This window comes from Macaca thibetana, chromosome 9, assembly GCF_024542745.1.
Source record: "Macaca thibetana thibetana isolate TM-01 chromosome 9, ASM2454274v1, whole genome shotgun sequence".
NCBI lineage: Eukaryota > Metazoa > Chordata > Mammalia > Primates > Cercopithecidae > Macaca > Macaca thibetana.
Window position 1 is genome coordinate 6,554,809 of NC_065586.1, and position 19,086 is coordinate 6,573,894.

Here is a 19,086-nt window from a genome sequence, read left to right on the forward strand (position 1 = left end):
TGCCAAGAAGCCTCTGGTGTGTCCCGAGCTCACGGATGCAGCTGTTGGGCTTGGATTACCCTCGCTGCATGATTTTCCAGATGGTTCCTTGGTGGTACCTCCTGGAGGAATCCCCAGGGGAGTGGGCAGACGCTGCAGATTGCTTTCAACTGCCTTCTTGGAGTAGAGGCTGGAATATTAAAAATGACATCTCCTAGATTCCCTTGCAGTTAGAGTTTGGGATGTGATTTAGGTTCTGCGAGCAGAAACATTTGCTCAGGACTTGAATTTGAGGTGGACAAGAAACCTCCTTTCCATTGAAATGGATCCTAGTGAGCCAGCTTGGCAGGGGGACCCTTGTGTGCAGAGGCAGGTTCCATCCCTCAAGCTGCATATTCCCTGTGCCCGATTGTGGCAAAAGCAACCATTCTCTTGCCTGCCAGAGACTGCAGTATCATTTGAATGTTATTCCTAAAAGCACGGCCCAGAGTTTTATTTTGCAGCTTTCCCAATGATTCTGGAAGGTGTTCACTAGCCTGTGATAAGAATCTCTTCTTACCTAAGCTAGCCAGAATGGAGTCTGTTCTTTGCCAGTAAATTTTTACTCTAATTGGTACAACTATTTTCAAGAAAATGGGCTGTCTGGATTGTCGATGTTATCAGATTAAGTGTGAAAGCAACAAAGATATTCTACCTTCACAATACAGGTTACCTGTTTTTAACTGTGCCAGAAAGCTTAATTTAAAATAATTTGATGAGCTCACGGTTGAGATTTTCTTTGAAAGAAACAGGCAGAGGACCACAGCACTTCCCTGAGTGTGCTCATGGCTTGTAGGCATGGGGCTGACACAGCTGTCAATCAGGCGTGGTCTGTCCTCGTGGGCCGCTGAATTACAGCCCAGGTTCTGTCTTTCCAGCTTTCCCATTCGTTGTGTGTGTGTGTGTGTGTGTGTGTGTGTGTGTGTGTGTGTGAGAAAATAGGACAATTCTGGGAAAGGGAGGATTAGAAAGAGAATGTTTGGGCAGATTCAAACCCCAAAGAGGCTTTGTCACTTACAGAAGCAAGTCCTTCTCCCCTGAGGCTTAGCGCAAACATCTCACCTGGGTGATTTCTAACAGGAACCACGCTTCTCACACAGGACCAGTCTCTCATTGCCTCCAGAGTCTTGATTTCTCTCTCCCTTATAACTCCAGAGCCGTATCCCAGCAAGGCTCAGGGGGTAAATACAGTCTTACCTGGGAGGAGAATGCTTACAGACCCAGTGAATTACAAGATGTTGCCAATGAATACCAGCAGAAACCAGAGAAGCACGGGTGAGAATGAATTTTTAAGGTCATAAACTAGGAAGAAAGGAATGCAATTTTAGATGAGGCTGAATTTCTCAAATTAAGGGCACTTACCAGAGATTCTGGATTCAATGTACCAGCTCAGATAACAGAGAGGGATTCTAAACATTTGCTGGGAGGGTTGGCTGAAGCTTGCCCTCAGGAGGTCGCTGTTCAGACTCAAGGACTCTGAGACTTCAGAGTGCCTCACGTTAAGGCAAAAGAGGGTCTAAAGGACTTCAGGAGCTGGGAGGACTGGGGTGGATCCTTCATAAGGAAATTGTTCACTCACCTGTATTAGGTCCCAACTGCTGCTGTAACAAAGTCACAAATGTATTGTCAGACAGACAACACACATTTACTATGTGCCAGTTCTGGAGGTCAGAAGTCCTAAAATCAAGGTGTGGTCTGGGCTGTGTTCCTCCTGGGTACCTTGGGTTGCGGGTATCTATTTTTGCCTCTTCCTGCTTTCTTTGACTCATGTTGCCCTCCCCACCTTCAAAGCCAGCAGCGTAGCATCTTCAAGTCTCTTTCTCTCTCTCTCTCCCATCTCTGCTCGTCTCGCCACATCTTCTTCTCTAACTCCAATGCCCATTTGCTTCTTGTACATTGGGCCCAACCCAGTCGTCCAGGATAATCACCCCATCTCCAGTGCCTTAACTTAATCACACCTGCAAAGACCCTTTTGAAATATAAAATACATATCCACAGGTTCCGGAATTATAATAACATCTTTGGGGGACAATTATTTTTTTCTATGACACCCTCTAATGATGTCCCCTGAGAGAGACCCGATGGTTACTCTTTCATTAAGAGGTTGAGAAATCTGCCAACAAGAGGAAGGGGAGGGTCTTCATAGAGTGCCGAGGGGTGGGCCTCTGCACTGAGGGGCTGAGGTGGGAATACTGTAGCTCAGAAGGGTTCCCGGAGTCCCGGAGTGGCAGAGCTAGAGACGGAACCAAGGCAAGCATGGCGACCAGGAATTTTTGAGGGATCAAAAATTTCCTGGGCAACAGCCTATCTTCAGAGATGAGCATAAGGTACATAGATATGACCTAGATCTCAGATATATGCTCAAGAGACAAAACTACCCTTGGCTATTGGGAGACAAAGGCAAAGTTCTGTAAGACTTGTTTCCCAGCCTATATTCCGTGAGTGCTAAGAAGAAAAGGGATTGAAAAAAAAACAACAATGATCAAAATCAGCAACCAAAATAAGGCAATAATGACTTTGAGAGGTTTTCTGTTTTGCTTTGATTTTTTCACTTTTGGGAAATGCAAAAAAGTCTGGGATTTTGGGAAAAGTATAAAAGGAGCATTGGTGCTCCAGACTTGGAGGCTGGCTATGGTGGTCAAAGACAGCATAGCACCAGTGCCGTGGCCTCTGTGTCCTTGTGGTGACATGGTTGGGTTTAGAGGCATAATCAGTGGCAGTTACAGGAGATGACAAAATACCCTACAAAAACTTAATAGGAATATGTATGGGGGATGCATATTTTTAGGAGGACAGAAATTATGCAAAAAATGGGAAAATATTATCTTCAGAAAAATGCTAATACTATTAACTAACATTTATCACTTTTTATGTGCCAGCCTTGTGCTCAGCACTTTACAGGCATTTTACTTATTTATTTACTTTTTTTTGAGATGGAGTCCTGCTCTGTTGCCCAGACTGGAGTACAGTGGTGCAATCTAGGCTCACTGTAAGCTCTGCCTCCCGGGGTTCACGCTATTCTCCTGCCTTAGCCTCCTGAGTAGCTGGGACTACAGGTGCCTGGCACCCCCGGCTAATTTTTTGTACTTTTAGTAGAGACAGAGTTTCACCATGTTAGCCAGGATGGTCTCGATCTCCTGACCTCGTGATCCGCCCGCCTTGGCCTCCCAAAGTGCTGGGATTACAGGCGTGAGCCACCATGCCCGGCCTACATGCATTTTATAACTTCATCATTATTCTCTCAATTTGTTGGAAGGAGGTAAGGGAGGCTTAGGAAAGTTAGGTAATCTGCGTAGTTATCTTTAGGTGGGAAGTGGGGGTGCAGAGACCATCGCAGGGTCCTTCTGTACAAAGTTTGACAACTTCACTGCAGGCCACCCTAGAATTGTGCCTCATGGGTCCTCTGTGACTTGTAAGGCTTCTGAAAACTGAGTTATACTCCACATGGAAACTGAGGCTTGCTAAGGTGAAATAACTTACCGGAGGTGACATGGGTTCTTATTTCAGAACTGGGACAAGAATCTAGGTTTCTGACTTCCAGACCAACGTTGTTTTGGTTCAATATACTGTCTGATTGTAGAATCACTCAAGAGGGGAACAAAGCTCAGGAAATGAGATCAACCCGGTCTCCATGTGTTGAAGCAGACCACAGATCCTCCCCGGATACACGTTTACCCCAAGATGAGAGCAGGGTAAGAGCTGAGAGTGATGTGCCCCTTCACGCCCTCCTACCAGCCTCACATACCACACGGAGCACATCTCCAACTAGCTTCTGTCACATTTGACACCCTCCCTGGCAACCTGATAGTTACCCAAGGGAATGAATGAAGCAGAGCTACAAATATTCATGTGGGTAAATTTCACAATGTAATATTGAGAAGACATTCGTAAGTTAAGGTGAATGTGTACAACATGATAAAACATATATAAAGTTTAAGAAGTGTTAACCAAGGCTCTACAGTTTTAAGGATATATACATATATAGTTTAAGTATAAAACATGTGTAGCAATGCTAACCTTCAAATTCAGGGAGTGACTTCTTGGGTGGAAGTTGGGGGTGGTGAGTGGAAGCACAGAAGGACCAGGGTATATGATGACACCACCTTGAACTCATGATGAAGAGCTTGGCTCTTTCCCAGCAGTTTTATGCTCCAAAGGCCATTTTCAGTGTTGGGAGCAGTAGGGGTAGGGAGAGGGGTGGAAAATCTTGGCCTTGGCCCAGCTATGTCTAGATAAACTGGAAATTTGCCCTGGCAGCTTTTTTCCTCTATTGTGCAAGGCAGGGCCAAGTGATGTCATTGGGACATGCAGATGTCTCTGTCCTCTTCTTTGACTAGTGCCAAGAAAAATGATCTTTGCAATCAAGTGATGCTCCTTCCCCCAACTCAGATTCAGCTGTCTACCATTTCTAAACCTGTGGCCACAGGCTAGATCCTTGGAAGCTCAAGGAATGCTTTCCTTGAGGGAAATCATGCCCTGTTGCTTTCAGCTTTAAAACAGAGTGCTGGCTTATCTCCAGGATAGTGGAAAAGCTGTTGGCATCTCAGTTCTGTTACAAGGGGCACACACAAAAAGCAAATTAATTGATTCCTTCTTACCTTCTTTTATTCATTTATGTATTCATTCACTTAAGGAAAGAATATTGACTGAACATCTACTCAAGAACTGCAAAACAGAGATTACCTGACCTAAAGGTAAGTATTGGCAACAGAGAAGACAAACTTGGGAGCAGGCAACTACAGCACAACACAGTGCAGCCATAGCAAGGAGAGGGAGATGGGAGCCCCAGGAAGGATCACTTAACACAGCCTGGAGAAGAGCTGATAGGGAAAAGCCTTAGAAAAAGGGCCACATGAGATAAGTCTTTAAGAATAAGTGGGAGTTAACCAGGTGGAAAATGGGCAGCAGCAATTTTGGACAGAGCAGCAGGTGGAAAGTCAAGAGGCCGTGAGAAAGCAGGATGCTTGTGGGAACTGCTGGAGACAGATGGTGGTGAGTGGATAGGATTCTAATCAGGACTACGTTTGTCCTCAATTTCTCCAGGGTAGCATGCACACAACAGCAAAAACTCCTATGTATTCCACACTGGGCACTGTACTAGGAGTTTTACACATATGATCACATTTCATCTTCATTTTATTACCAAGGAAGTGGTCTAGGCTAGACTTGACCCTGAGTTGCCATCTCCTTGTATTTGCCCTTGACACTGTTCCTACACAGAATTTATAAGACCATTCCGCTTACCACACAGTTGTTGTGATGGTCAAATGATGCAAAGTATGTGAAAGCACTCACAGAACTACAAAATGCTGCATATATAAAGTCTTGCTTTAACAATACAGATCTTTTAGTGGAAAACTATAATCAGTAATGCTGTACTGATAATTTCCACTGTATTTCTAGTTGGTGTGAGGTCAGGGATCTGAGGTAGCAGAGAAAGAAGGGAGGCAGTTTACACTCAGGAAATATATTTTTAAATCTCCCCTTGCACAAAAGTCATTTAGTTATGTGCAAGATCATCTTTAGCAGATTTATTAGTTTGTAATCTTTATTTTGGAAAATCAAATTATAGTGAATTCCCACCCATGCTTATTATGTAGCAGAAATGATGCATGTCATCAAGGGCAGGGGAGGGAATCTCAGGGACTGGGAAGGGTGATTGGACATAGTACTTTCTAAACTCATATTAATAAAATAAGATTATCAAACGAAGCCCAGGGTTGGGAAGGACTTATATGTGGAAGTTCTTTTAGCATAATATGGCTCAGAACTTAGACTATGAGTAATACTAGCTACACCATTTGCAGAGTCTAGTCCAAAATACACATGCAGGATCACTTTATCAGAAATCTATGAATTTCACGATGGCAACAGCAGAACCGCATATCAAGTGTGTTGCCCTTCTGGACACAGGGCTCTTTGTGACTACATGGGTCACATGCCCATGATGCTGGCCCCTACTATAAATTAGGAATCTTCCATGTAATCTGGTGAAAGGTATTGGCAGAGACTTATCCTTGCAGTGAAAAATGACTTGTTTGAGGACACTTGGGAACAACTAGTGAAAAACATGAACACGGAAAAGAGGAAATTCTAAGTCAATTTGAAAGATGCTGTTTCCTTATTCCTCTCCTCCACTTTCAAGTCCCAAACATCTCCTCTCTTCTACTGAATACATGTGTTACCTGCCTGTTGTTGATCTATTCAAATGACACATAACTTTTACTGGGATTTCTTCCTGCTGGTAAAACTAGACCACTGCTACTGCAACAGAAGCTCATCCTTTTTGCTGAGTTTTCAGGGGAAATAAAATAGCTGTGTATCCTGTGCTTGGCCTTCAAAGTGTTCATAATCTGAATTACTTTTACCTATTTTCCAGTTCTTCCAAATATCCATTTTCTGTTTTTATTTTCCAGATGACTATGATCCTGTTTCCTGAAATGTTTTTATTTTTTATTTTTTTTAACTAAAATTTTTTTTAATGCGTCTCTGGTCTGGGTGCACCATGGTTACCATTAGGGCAAGAAAAATATTCCCTCCACTAGGTTTTTAAAATGTTCACCCCCACTTCTTGACTTAACACTTGCCCAACACAAAAAAGATCTCTTTTGCAGATGAATATGGTACCCCTGACAACACAGTGGTTGGTTCAGTAGCATCTATTCAACATATATTTATTCAACATTATGAAATATCAGGGGCTATGATGGATGTTTTATATATATATATGTGAAATGATAAACGAAATAAGCGAAGTAAGTATGGGGCTCATATTCTATTGATGGAGACAGACATAAAAAATTTTCACATGAATAAACATACAATAAATATATAAATGCAATGATGGAAAAGAAAAATTGTTGTATGCAAGAGTCAGTTGCTTATTTAATTGCGTGGTTAAGGATGCCCGCTCTGTGGAAGAGAGTTTAACTGAGACTTGAAGATAAGAAGGAACCAGTCAGGCAAAGAACTGGTATGGGTGTGGGGTAGAGAGTGGTCCAGGTGAAATGTGATAATTCTAAGGCCAGAAATCATTTTGGGGATTTGGGGACCTGAAAGAATATTAACATCGTCAACACACTGTGAGTCAGGGATTGAGGCTAGAGAGGCAGGTAGGGTCCAGAGAATACAGGCAGAAACAACAGGAAGTATGGGTGCTGAGTAATCAAAAGGATGGACTGAGTTGATTACTAAGCTCTTGCTTCTCAGCTTCAAAGCTGTCCTTCCACATTCATTTTTTCTGGATGCTGAGATGGAGACTCTACAAAACAACATTTCTGCATTATCAACTCCCAACATGCTAAGCTCTGCTGAAGGAAGACACTAAAGGGATACTGAAAGGCTGGAGGCATCATGGGAAGAGACCTGCTCCTTCCTTTTTGCTTCCAGTTCCTGTTGGCAATGTTCTAGCAAAGATGCTACTAATACATCTTGGCTGTGACAGTAGATTTCTGTTTGCACTTTTCTTAATACTCCCAGGTTCAGCTTCATTCCCATCCCAAACCCATCCTGAGACAGGAGCAACAGCTTGCTGGAGAGCCCTCCTTAGAGGTCTAAGTCCTACTTTATGGAATATTTCCTCCAGGGGTCTCATAATCCCAAGCTCTTAATAATTCCAGCCTTATCTCTGTGTTCCCCCAGACTTAAGGCAGATAGTTTTTCACTGCATTTAATACTTTTGTGATATCTTTATGTTTTCTTTTTGGTTTTTTTTTTGCATTCTCTAACATCTGGTTGAAATTATTTATATTAAATTTGTTTTGTTAAAATAACTAGTGTGGTTTCTGTCTTTTGACTTGATCCCAATTGATACAGATGATGTTAGGAAATAGAGACAAAAGTGATTTTCAAGTTTCTAGCTAAGTTGGTTGGATGAAAATTCCAGTTTCATGGGAAGACTTGAGTAAGAATATTTTGCTATATTAGATAAGCAAAAGTTTAGTTTTGGACATGTAAGGTATGAAATGCCTTAAATGAGACATTTAAATGGAGATGCAGCAGAAGCAGTCAGATAGACAAATTTAGAGCTCAGGGATACGGCTGGAACAAGTAGGTGAAACTACACAGGAGATGGAAAGATTGGAAAAAACCCAGAAAAGTTTTGTGGTCTGGAAGCCAAGAGCAGAGTGTTTCAAGAAGAGGATGTGTGGTGCTGCATAAAAATAGACATATAAATCAATAGAATAGAATTGAGAACACAGAAATAGTCCCTCACATTTATAGTCAATTGATGTTTAGCAAGGTTGCCAAAACAACAGAAAAGAATTTTTTTAACAAATGATACAGGAACAACTGGATATCTACATGCCAAAGAAAATAGTTGGACCCCTCCTCACATCATATGTAATTATTAACTCAAAGTGGGCTAAACACCTAAATGTAAGAGTTAAAACTGTAAAAATCTTAGAAGAAAACACACGGGTAAATCTTTGGGACTCTGGATTAGGCAATGGTTGATTAAATACAATGCAAAATGCACAAACAACAAAAGGAAAAAAAAAATTGAACTTCAAAAATGAAAAACATGTGCTTCAAAAGATATCATCAAGAAAGTGGAAAAACAACCCAAAGACTTGAAGAATATATTTGCAAATCATGTATCTGATAAGGGACTTGTGTCTAGAATATATAAATAACATAACTCACTGATTAAAAAAAAATACCAAGTCAACCATTTAAAAAAATGGGCAAAGGATCTAAATACACAGTTTCCAATGTAGATATAAAAATAACCTATACATACATGAAAGGATGTTCAACCTTATTAGTCATCAGAAAAATGCCAGTGAAAACCACAACCACTTCACACCCACTAGGATGGCTGTAATTTTTTTTAAAAAACAGATATAACAAGTGTTGATGAGAATGCGGAGAAATTATAACTTTTATTCATTGTTGATGGGAATGTAAGAATGGTTTAGTCACTTTGAAAAAACAGCCTGGCAGTTCTTCAAAAGGTTAAACATAGAGTTAACATATGACCCAGCACTTCTACTCATAGGCATATACCCAAAAGAAATGAAATATATGTCCACAGGACAACTCGTACATGAATGACCACAGCAGCATTATTCATAATAGCTAAAAACTGGAAATAACCCAAATGCCCACCATGTGATTAATAGATGAGCAAAGTGTGGTAGATCTATACAGTGAAATATTATTTGGCAATAAAAAGGAATGGAATACTGATATATGCTACAACATAGATGAACTTTGCAAACATACTATGGGAAAGAAGTCAGTCACAAAAGATCACATGATAAATAATTCAATTTATATGAAATATCCAGAATAGATAAATCTTTAGAGAGAGAAAGTGGATTACTGGTTGCCTAGGGCTGGAAGGAGGGCTGGGGGGATTAGAGAGTGATGGGTAATGGGTACCGGTTTCTTTCTGGGGTGATGAAATATTCTAAGACAGATTGTGTTAAAAGCCATCACATTGTATACTTTAAATGAATTATTTGCATGGTATGTAAATTATAACTCAATAAAGTTGTTACAATAAATACATATTCTTGTAGCAAAAAATAAAAGATGGGATAGTGAAATGCACAAAAATGCTACTAAAAGGTGGTGTAAAATCAGGATACAAATATCCAACATATTTGGTAACATGCAAGAGAGTGGTCACTTTGATAAGAACTGGTAGAGCGGACTTACCTGAAAAGCCTCTCAGAGTTTCCAGGCCATGAGGAGTGTTTATTGGAGATTATCAACATGAATTCAAAATGAGACTAATCCGTAAACTAGAGCAGACCCCAAATATTGGTCTGGGTGAACAAACTGACAAAAAAAGGACTTGGGCTTGTCTAACATTACTTTCACTAGGTTTTACCATATCCTCAGCAATAAAGTAAAGGAGACATTTAAAATATAAACATTTCGTTACAGGGTAAGGGATCATTGTTCTCTGGTCCCTTACCTGTTCCTCCTGTAGATGAATCCAGGATTCAGTGGTTCCTGTTCCAGGATCCTTTAGTGTCAGAAACCTTTATCTATTCTGAAATGGTTTTGCTGTGTCCCCACCCAAATCTCATATTGTACTGAAGCTCCCATAATTCCCACGTGCTGTGGGAGGGACCCAGCAGGAGATAATTGAATCATGGGGCAGTCCCCCCATGTTGTTCTTGTGGTAGTGAATAAATCTCACCGGAGCTGATGATTTTATACAAGGTTTCCCCTTTCACATGGTTCTCTCATTCTCTCTTGCCTGCCGCCATATAAGATGTGCCTTTTGCCTTCCACAATGATTGTGAGGCATCCCCAGTCACATGGAACTGTGAATCCATTAAACCAGTTCATTTATAAATTTTTAAAATAAATTATGCAGCCTTGGGTATGTCTTTATCAGCAGCATGAAAACAGACTAATACACCTTCTTTGGGCTTCGTGGGTAGGGATAGGGAGAGGTGAAGATAACCTGCCTCACTGAAACCTAGCATCTGGGTTCTAAGTGCGTAATTCCTTGCTGGCCCCAGATACTGAACCAAGTTCTCTTGTGCTTAATTTCTTGCCTTTCCTTTGTGTCTACTCAAAGTTTCATGGCATCAGACGAGTCTCTGTCCCAGTGTGGTCATATGAATTTCTTCTGAAACACTCAAATGCACAGGGCAATGAGAGAGTGGCGCATCAGCAGGCTGACACTTGTTCTTTAAGAACTCTTTGGCATGGATAGTCACACATAAATGTGCACGCTCATTTAAGCTACGCTCTAGGACAGAGCTTCTTTGATGGTATCTTGTGAGATGTCGCTGGTGATTCTGCAAGGGAGTGTGAATGAAAAAGTAAACCCTAATTAAAAAAATTTTTTTTTGCCATAGGTTACTGGGGGTACAGGTGGTGTTTGGTTACCGTTCTTTAGCAGTCATTTGTGAGATTTTGATGCACCCATCACCCGAACAGTATACACTGCACCCTATTTGCAGTCTTTTATCCCTCAATCCCTCCCACCCTCTCCCCCAAATCTCCAAAGTCCATTATATCATCCTTATGCCTTGGTGTCCTCATAGTTTAGCTACCACATACGAGTGAGAACATACAATGTTTGTTTTTCCATTCCTGAGTTACTTCACTTAGAATAATAGTCTCCAATCTCATCTGGGTCACTGTAGATGCCGTTAATTCATTCCTTTTTATGACTGAGAATTATTCCATTGTATATTTATACCACAGTTTCTTTATCCACTTGTTGATTAATAGGCATTTGGGTTGGTTCCACAATTTTGTGATTGTGAATTGGGCGGCTATGAATCTGCAAGTATCTTTCTCATGCATCTGCAAACATCTTTTTCATATAATGACTTCTTTTCCTCTGGGTTGATGCCCAGTAATGCGATTGCTGGATCAAATGGTAGTTCTCCTTTTAGTTTTTAAGTAATCTCCACAGTGTTTTCTATAGTGGCTGTAGTAGTTTACATTCCCACCAGCAATTAGAAGTGTCCCCTGATCACTGCATCCATGCCAACGTCTATGGTTTTTTGATTTTTTGATTATGGCCATTCTTGCAGGAGTAAACTGGTATCACATTGTGGGTAAACCCCAATTTTTGGACTTCACGTACTGCACAACACTAGTGACGTAGCAGCCCTGTTGGGATCTTGTTAGGGATCCTTGAGCCTTGTTGTGTTGCCGTGAACAGGACTGTGTTTATTTGTAGGAGTCCATTCTCAGTTTTCCGTGCAAATTGGGGAAGGCTGTTGATAATCGGTGAATGCTATAGGGCCCATGGAAAGACTTTAGGCTGAAGGTACCAGCCTCTCCCTCCCAAAGTCACCTCCCCTGACCAACCTTCTTACACTCCTGACAGATACAAGGGAGCAAGCAAGTTGCACCCAGCCTAATAGTAAATTGCAGGGACATTTCCATTCTACGGAAGGAATTTTTGTGTGTGTTGCAACTCAGCTTCTGCTCTGGCATTTTGCTGTTATAAGCATTGCAAGGCAAGGTTTATATAGGTTAGAAGAGAATTTTATTGTGACATTTTCATTTTTTTTTTTTTGCAATTTCTGTTCAAGTACTTATTATGCCCTCTGTGTTATCATTTATTAGCATTTATATTGCCAATCATGTTGGAGAGTCCATGTGGTGATTTCTGAAAATGAGATGTGAGAAAGAGGAGGATAATTTAAGTCTAGACCTACAGATTGTGGTGATAAAGTGATGAAGAGCTACAATCTTCTGAGTCATTTCATTGCATAAGTGCAATAAAGGGCACATAATAAATTTGTATGTTCATGTTTACAATGGAAACTGCTTATCAGTGAATTTCACGGGGCAACTGTGTCTTGCCAGATTTTGTGTCTTTCCTGGCAAACGACTTGTGACCACAGCGATGGCTCCAGCAGAATGGAAAAGACCCTTCACCTCACATCTGAGAAGTAAAGATGCTGATTATTTGAGATCGCCATTGGAATCTCGAAACAGTGTAAGGTATTTGCTAAAAAGAGTCGCTTTCTGAGAAATGACTCAGAATTCAACTTACTTACTAGCAGAACTTATTGCTCAAAAAAGAAAAGGCCACACTTTTGGTGAAAACTTAATAATCCCTAGTATGTAAAACTATACTGAGTTAAATCCTAGGCCCATTTTTAGTGTAAGAAATTGAAAAAAGAAATCCACTCTCAAATGGTAAGACAAATTGAGATATTGCTGAAAAGCCTCTTGATCCTGAAAAGGTTCTGAATAATAAACTGATAAAAGCAGCAGCAGCATCTAACTTGACACCAGTCACGTCATTTGTAAGTAAGATTGGTAAATAATAATGAAATTGAAGCAATATTTTCAGCTATGAAGAGCTGCTCAAACCAAGCAAAGGCCAAGATCTACTTTAAATTTTGTCTATGTATCTTTAAACAAGGCATCTGTGTTGGGGTCATTGTGTTAGCATCTGTACCAGTAACACTTCATCCAGGGTTGGCTTGATAAGAGGCTTCACATCTTCTGTAGAATAAGAAAAACCTGGAATTGTCACAACACACTGATTTGTTCATGCAGTAGTGCTGGGGTCAAAAACTCTTGGAGTGACCAGTCACAGTGGATCACACCTGTAAACCCTGCACTTCGGGAGGTCAAGGTGGGAGGATCACTGAGGTAAGGAGTTCAAGACCAGACTGGCCAATATGGTGAAACTCCAGCTCTTTTTTTTTTTTTTTTTAATTATACTTTAAGTTCTAGGGTACATGTGCACAGTATGCAGGTTTGTTACATATGTATACATGTGCCATGTTGGTGTGCTGCACCCATTAACTCGTCATTTACATTAGGTATATCTCCTAATGCTATCCCTCCTGCCTACCCCCTCCCCACAATAGGACCCGGTGTGTGATGTTCCCCTTCCTGTGTCCAAGTGTTCTCTTTGTTCAGTTCCCACCTATGAGTGAGAACGTGCTGTGTTTGGTTTTCTGTCCTTGCGATAGTTTGCTCAGAATTTTTTTAACCCCATCTTTATTAAAAATACAAAAATTAGACAGGCGTGGTGGCGGGCACCTGTAGTCCCAGGTACTTGGGAGGCTGTGGCACAAGCATTGCTTGAACCCAGGAGGCGGAGGTCGGGGTGAGTTGAGATTTCACTGCTGCACTCCAGCCTGGACAACAGAGCGAGACTCTGTCTCTACATAAATAAATAAATAAATAAATAAATAAATAAATAAATAAATAAATGAAAGTAACAAAAGGTTTGAATGCTGCTGTAAATACAGTTAAACAGGGATAAATTCAACCGAGATTTTTAAAATTTTGTGAAAAGTCAGATAAAGAGACATCTCCTCCTCCAAACAGAAATGTTATGACTGTGCTTGAGGGATACTTTCAAGACAACATAAGACCAGGTTTTGGGGAATGCTTTGAAGATGGAGAATGACTTGTTAACACTAGTCACATTGGCAGATGTTTTTCATAACAACAAGCAGTCAAATAAGCTTCTGCAAAGCCCTGGAGAAAATGTTTTCACCACAGATGTCAAGATTTTTTAGGATTTAAAAGAAAACTAAATTTTTGTAAAAAGAACCATGCTGCGAAAGAAATCCTTGAGATGTTTCCGTTGTTGCTTGGGCCTGCTTATTGAGCAGAACCTGGCAGAACTGCAGAATGAAATTGAACCATACTTTCCCTCTCTTTAAACACAAGTGCACGACCAGGCGAGGAAGCGTTTTTCTGAATCTTTGACTCAGTCTGAGACAGAGTCTGGAGAGAAGAGGAAGAATCCTGCACCCCATGCAACCCCAGACTCTCTCGATGAGACACGCACATCCCTCCGGAGGCCAGTCCTGGGTTTCCAGGTAAGAGAGTGCTCTGCCAGTCTCAGGGAAACGATGAACACTTCACTGCAGCTGCAACTTCTCACACAAGGAGCAAATTTTCTGTTATTTAATAAAACCAAGAGCGAGGGAAAAAGTGGCAGCCCTTCAGTTGAAAATGACATCTGTGTGTACCTCAAGTTTGACTCAGAATTTAATTTTTAGGCCGCACATGTTTCACATTAAAGAAGGTCAAGTTGATCACCAATGGCCAATGGTTGAATCAGTCATGCCTGTGTAATGAAGCCTTCATAAACACTAAAAAGGACAGAGTTCAGAGAGCTTGCAGTGAGTGGAACACGTGGAGGGTCCTGGAGGGTGTCATGCCTAGGACATGAAAGCTCTCCACCCCTTTCCACGTATCTCACCATACGCATCTCTTCATCTGTGTCCTTTGCAACATTCTTTAGAATAAACCAGTAAACGTGCTTCCCTGAGTCCCGTGGGCTGCTCTTGAAAATTAACCAAACCCAGGGACAGTCATGGAAACCCCGACTTGGTGCCAGTTGGTCAGAGTTCAGGAGGCTTGGACTTGCAACTGGGAGGAAGGAGGGGGTTGAAGACTGAGCCTTCAACCTATGGGATCGGTAACTATCTCCAGGCAGATAGAATTGGAATTCAATGGAGGACACCCAGCTGGGGTCCACTGCTTGGTGGTGAGAAGAAACTCCATCTTTGGTCATAGAAGTCTTCTGTGTTTATCGTTCTAGTGTGAGAACAGAGAAGCCCAGTTTGAGTGAATTTTTCCTGAGGCAAAAGGGAAGAGCTTAATTTCGAAAGGTAAGTTAGTTATGTTTTTTTCTAGGAAACAATTTTTTTGCTTAAAAAGACATCATTACGCTGGGCGCAGTGGCTCATATCTGTAATCCCAGCACTTTGGGAGGCCAAGGTGGATCACCTGAGGTCAGGAGTTTGAGGCCAGCCTGGTTAACATGGTGAAACCCTGCCTCTACTAAAAATACAAAAATTAGCTGGGCATGGTGGTAGGCACCTGTAATCCCAGCTACTCAGGAGGCTGAGGCAGGAGAATTACTTGAACCCAGGAGGCAGAGGTTGCAGTGAGCCGAGATCATGCCACTGCACTCCAGCTTGGGCGACAGAGCGAGACTCCATCTCAAGAAAAAAAAAAAAAAAGGACATAATTAGTTCTAAACAAGGGAAACAAATTTCCACTTGCATGTACCATGTGTCACACATCTTTAACCTTTTGTATCCTGAGCATCATTTAAAACTTCCGTCCAGATTAAAAAGATTGAGAAGTCTGCACATGGGAGCCTTTGGTTGTTGTTTTAGAAATCTACTCTCAGGGTGTCAGAAAGTCCATCCTCCATAGGCATTTACTACGAGGAATTTGATTCCTTCTATCCCTGGTCAACTCCAAGCTTTTTTAAAAAGTAGCTTAATAAATATTAAGAGTGCCTTTTTCTTTGTGAGGCTTGAGACTCATTAATGAACACAATTGTTGGAAACGGGATTTTTTTTTTTTTAATGGAGTCTCACTGTCACCCAGGCTGGAGTGCAGTGGCATGATCTCGGCTCACTGCAACCTCCACCTCCTGGGTTCAAGTGATTCTCCTGCCTCAGCCTCCTGAGTAGCTGGGACTACAGGCACGCACCACGATGCCCACCTAATTTTTATATTTTTAGTAGAGGCGGGGTTTCACCACATTAGTCAGGCTGGTCTTGAACTGCTGCCCTCATGACCCGCTCACCTCGGCCTCCCAAAGTGCTGAGATTACAAAAAGTTAGTAGTAGTGAAACGGTATGGGTGGCCTAAAATATTTTAGAGACATTACTTACACTTAGAATAGCAAATTACATGCCTATCTGAGCCTGTGTTTAGAATGAGTCAGACGGTTTTTTGTTGCCTGATGACAAGCGTGGGAGTCACAGAGTCCTCTTTCTGCAATGTTGTGTATGTCCCAGAGAGTCTCTGGCAAGATGTGGACAGATCTCTGAAAGGTCAGGGAGCTCAGACTCCACGAAGCTTGCAGAACCCTTCCCATCTGCCTGCTAATAAATGATTACATACAAAATATCTAAATACATGGTGGTGTTGAATCTGTGACTTGATTTTATGATAACCAGGTGGCAGATTTGTGAGACGGTAGCCAACCCTCACTCGCATAGAACTTTCCATACTACTGTTTTCTCTTCCAAAATAAGCAAGAATTTGTCATGGTCCAGTACAAGTGGATATGGCTGTCGGTTTGCAACAGCCGGGTTTATCAACGGATGGTGTTTTACCAGGGGTGGGACCTAGAATGAAAGGGGCAAGAGAACTGAAGGATGGGCAATGGGAGTGGTTGCACTATTGATCTGTAGAATATTGATCCTCCTAAATTGAATTAGGAGGAACGTAGTCATGGGGGTGGTTAAATGATGAGAAAATATGATGGAGTCTAATGATTGACATGAAGGAAGAATTTTTGCCATGTTCTTTTTAATGTTTTTCTTTTTCCCCTCTAAAAATAAGATTTCAGTAGTGTGGCCACAAATTAAACCTTAATGACACCCTAAATAAAGAGACTGGCCCCTCAGGGAATCCTTTATTATTGAGTATGGTAACTTGCTTCTTGATTTTACAAATGTGAATTCTCTTGAAGAGAAATTTTGATCTAAGGCCAACTTTTCCCTTAATGGTTCCTTTTTGTCCATGAAGAGATGGTAAATGCATACAAAGACATTAGCAGCGCTTTTCACAAAATAAAATTTAACACCGAAATTTGCTGCAAAATTAACTGCAGAAAGTTTTATACAGAAACGAATTTTGGGTTAACCACTTTTATTTTACATTGAACATGGAAATTCACGGAGCTTATTGACTTTATTATTCCACTGTGTTCTTTCAACATAATTTGCTAGTCTATTAAACTCTTGCCCAGGAAAATAAACCTGAAAATAACCTTATTGCTCATTTCAGGAATATCTTGAAAGATCCATCAACTCACCATTAGAAAACATGAAAGGACAGATAATATCCTAAGATTGTGTGAACCTCTTACCTGGAAACTCGTACAATTGCTTTATCTATCAATCCTAAACTATTATATCTTGATCTTTACTCAATCCTAATTACACACCCACATTGAAAGACCTATCTTAATTCAGACTTCAAAATATTACAAACGTACAAGTCCCTCCTTTGAAATGCTACTGAGACAGCAGTAAGAATACATGTAAGTATAAACATATTTATATTAGCTTTTTTTTAAAAAAACCACAGTGTCATTACCCTCCTTGTGAAACCACATGCTAACATTTACTGAGCGTTAATAAGCACTGGGGCTGAGCACCTTGTCACACTGAGTTCTCAAGAAAACAGTGTATGAAAGGTACCATTACGTTCCCATTTTACAGAATGGGAAGATGAGGCTTACAAACATCAAATGCAGTAATTTCCCTATGGTTGCACAAGTAGGAAGGAGAGGGGCCAGGAGCCCTGGTCGTTTATCCTCAGAGCCCACCTTTTGAACCAATGTTAATCTTCCTTCCAATTCTTTTAGATAAGAATGGTTCTTAATCATGTGCTGCATGTTTCACTGAGTTTTCTTCTCATGCCCACTTCTAATCGAAACCAGAAGACCCAATGTAATATCTAGTGTTCTCACCCAGCCCAAATGCTCAATGCTGTAGAGCTGAAAATGGATCCAATGCTGTCACAGAGAGGCAGAGAGTGAATTCCCGAGAGTTATGAGTCATCCATTCCCCTTTCAGAGCATGCAATGACTGACAGGAAGAGAGATACTAACATTCAAAGTAATCCAGTCTATCAACAGGGGACGAACTGCTTTGATTTAAAGCAATTTACAAAAGGATTTGTACATCTCATCTCTCCTGTTTCACCAACGTCTTGACTCGTTGCTGCGGGTTGTATAATTAGTCTCATTAATCTAGCAAATGATGGCCAAATGTTTGGTAATGACGTCTAACTGGGGTCTTTCCAAGGAACCTTTGTTATTTAATTAGGAGATAATGGATGAGCTTATAGAGAGACCAGGGTTATAAAAGGCAGTAGCATGTCAACGTGTTCATGCCTAGTTCAATACAATAGCTTTTTAAGCCAACTGTTCAAATAAATTGACATCACGATAGCACATGAATTTAAAAGGGGTCATTATTCACTAACTTTATTTTAACATATGCTTAGGAGCAACCCATTACTGCTGGGGATAATAAATGTTGCCCAGATGAACAACCACGTAGAGTACAAAGGATGGTGTCTGAGATCGCTCCTGGGCACTACTTAGCCACCATCTTTCCATATGGAATCATAGGTTTGGAAATTTATCCCTTCTATGGATGAAACACCAAACTATTAAACTGCAAAAACATTCTGTATTTATTCTTTCTAGTTGCAGTTCCCTTGACAATAAATGAAGAGTTTGTCCTCTGGTTATGTTTGAATTGTTCTCTTACTTACCCCAAAAGATTATATTAAAACGTATATTTCAGTTTGGATGGTTTCAGTCGTAAGTAACAGAAAAGCAAACTCAGACTGCCTTAAACAAAAAGGGAGATCTAGTGGCTAGAGGCAGAGCAGTCTTAGCTCTTGAATCAGAGTCCTGGTTTTAGTCTTCGATGTTTCTCTCCACTCTGCCCTTCTCTGACACTCAAATTTCATGGATGCTACACATAGAGGGAGGGTAGCATGGAAGTTGTGGAGATAACTACTGTGTCTACTTACGTGTACACCACTAACCTCATCACCACTTTGGGAGAAGCTACCTACGATAGTTTTTGGGAGAAACAGAGCTACAGAGCTGCT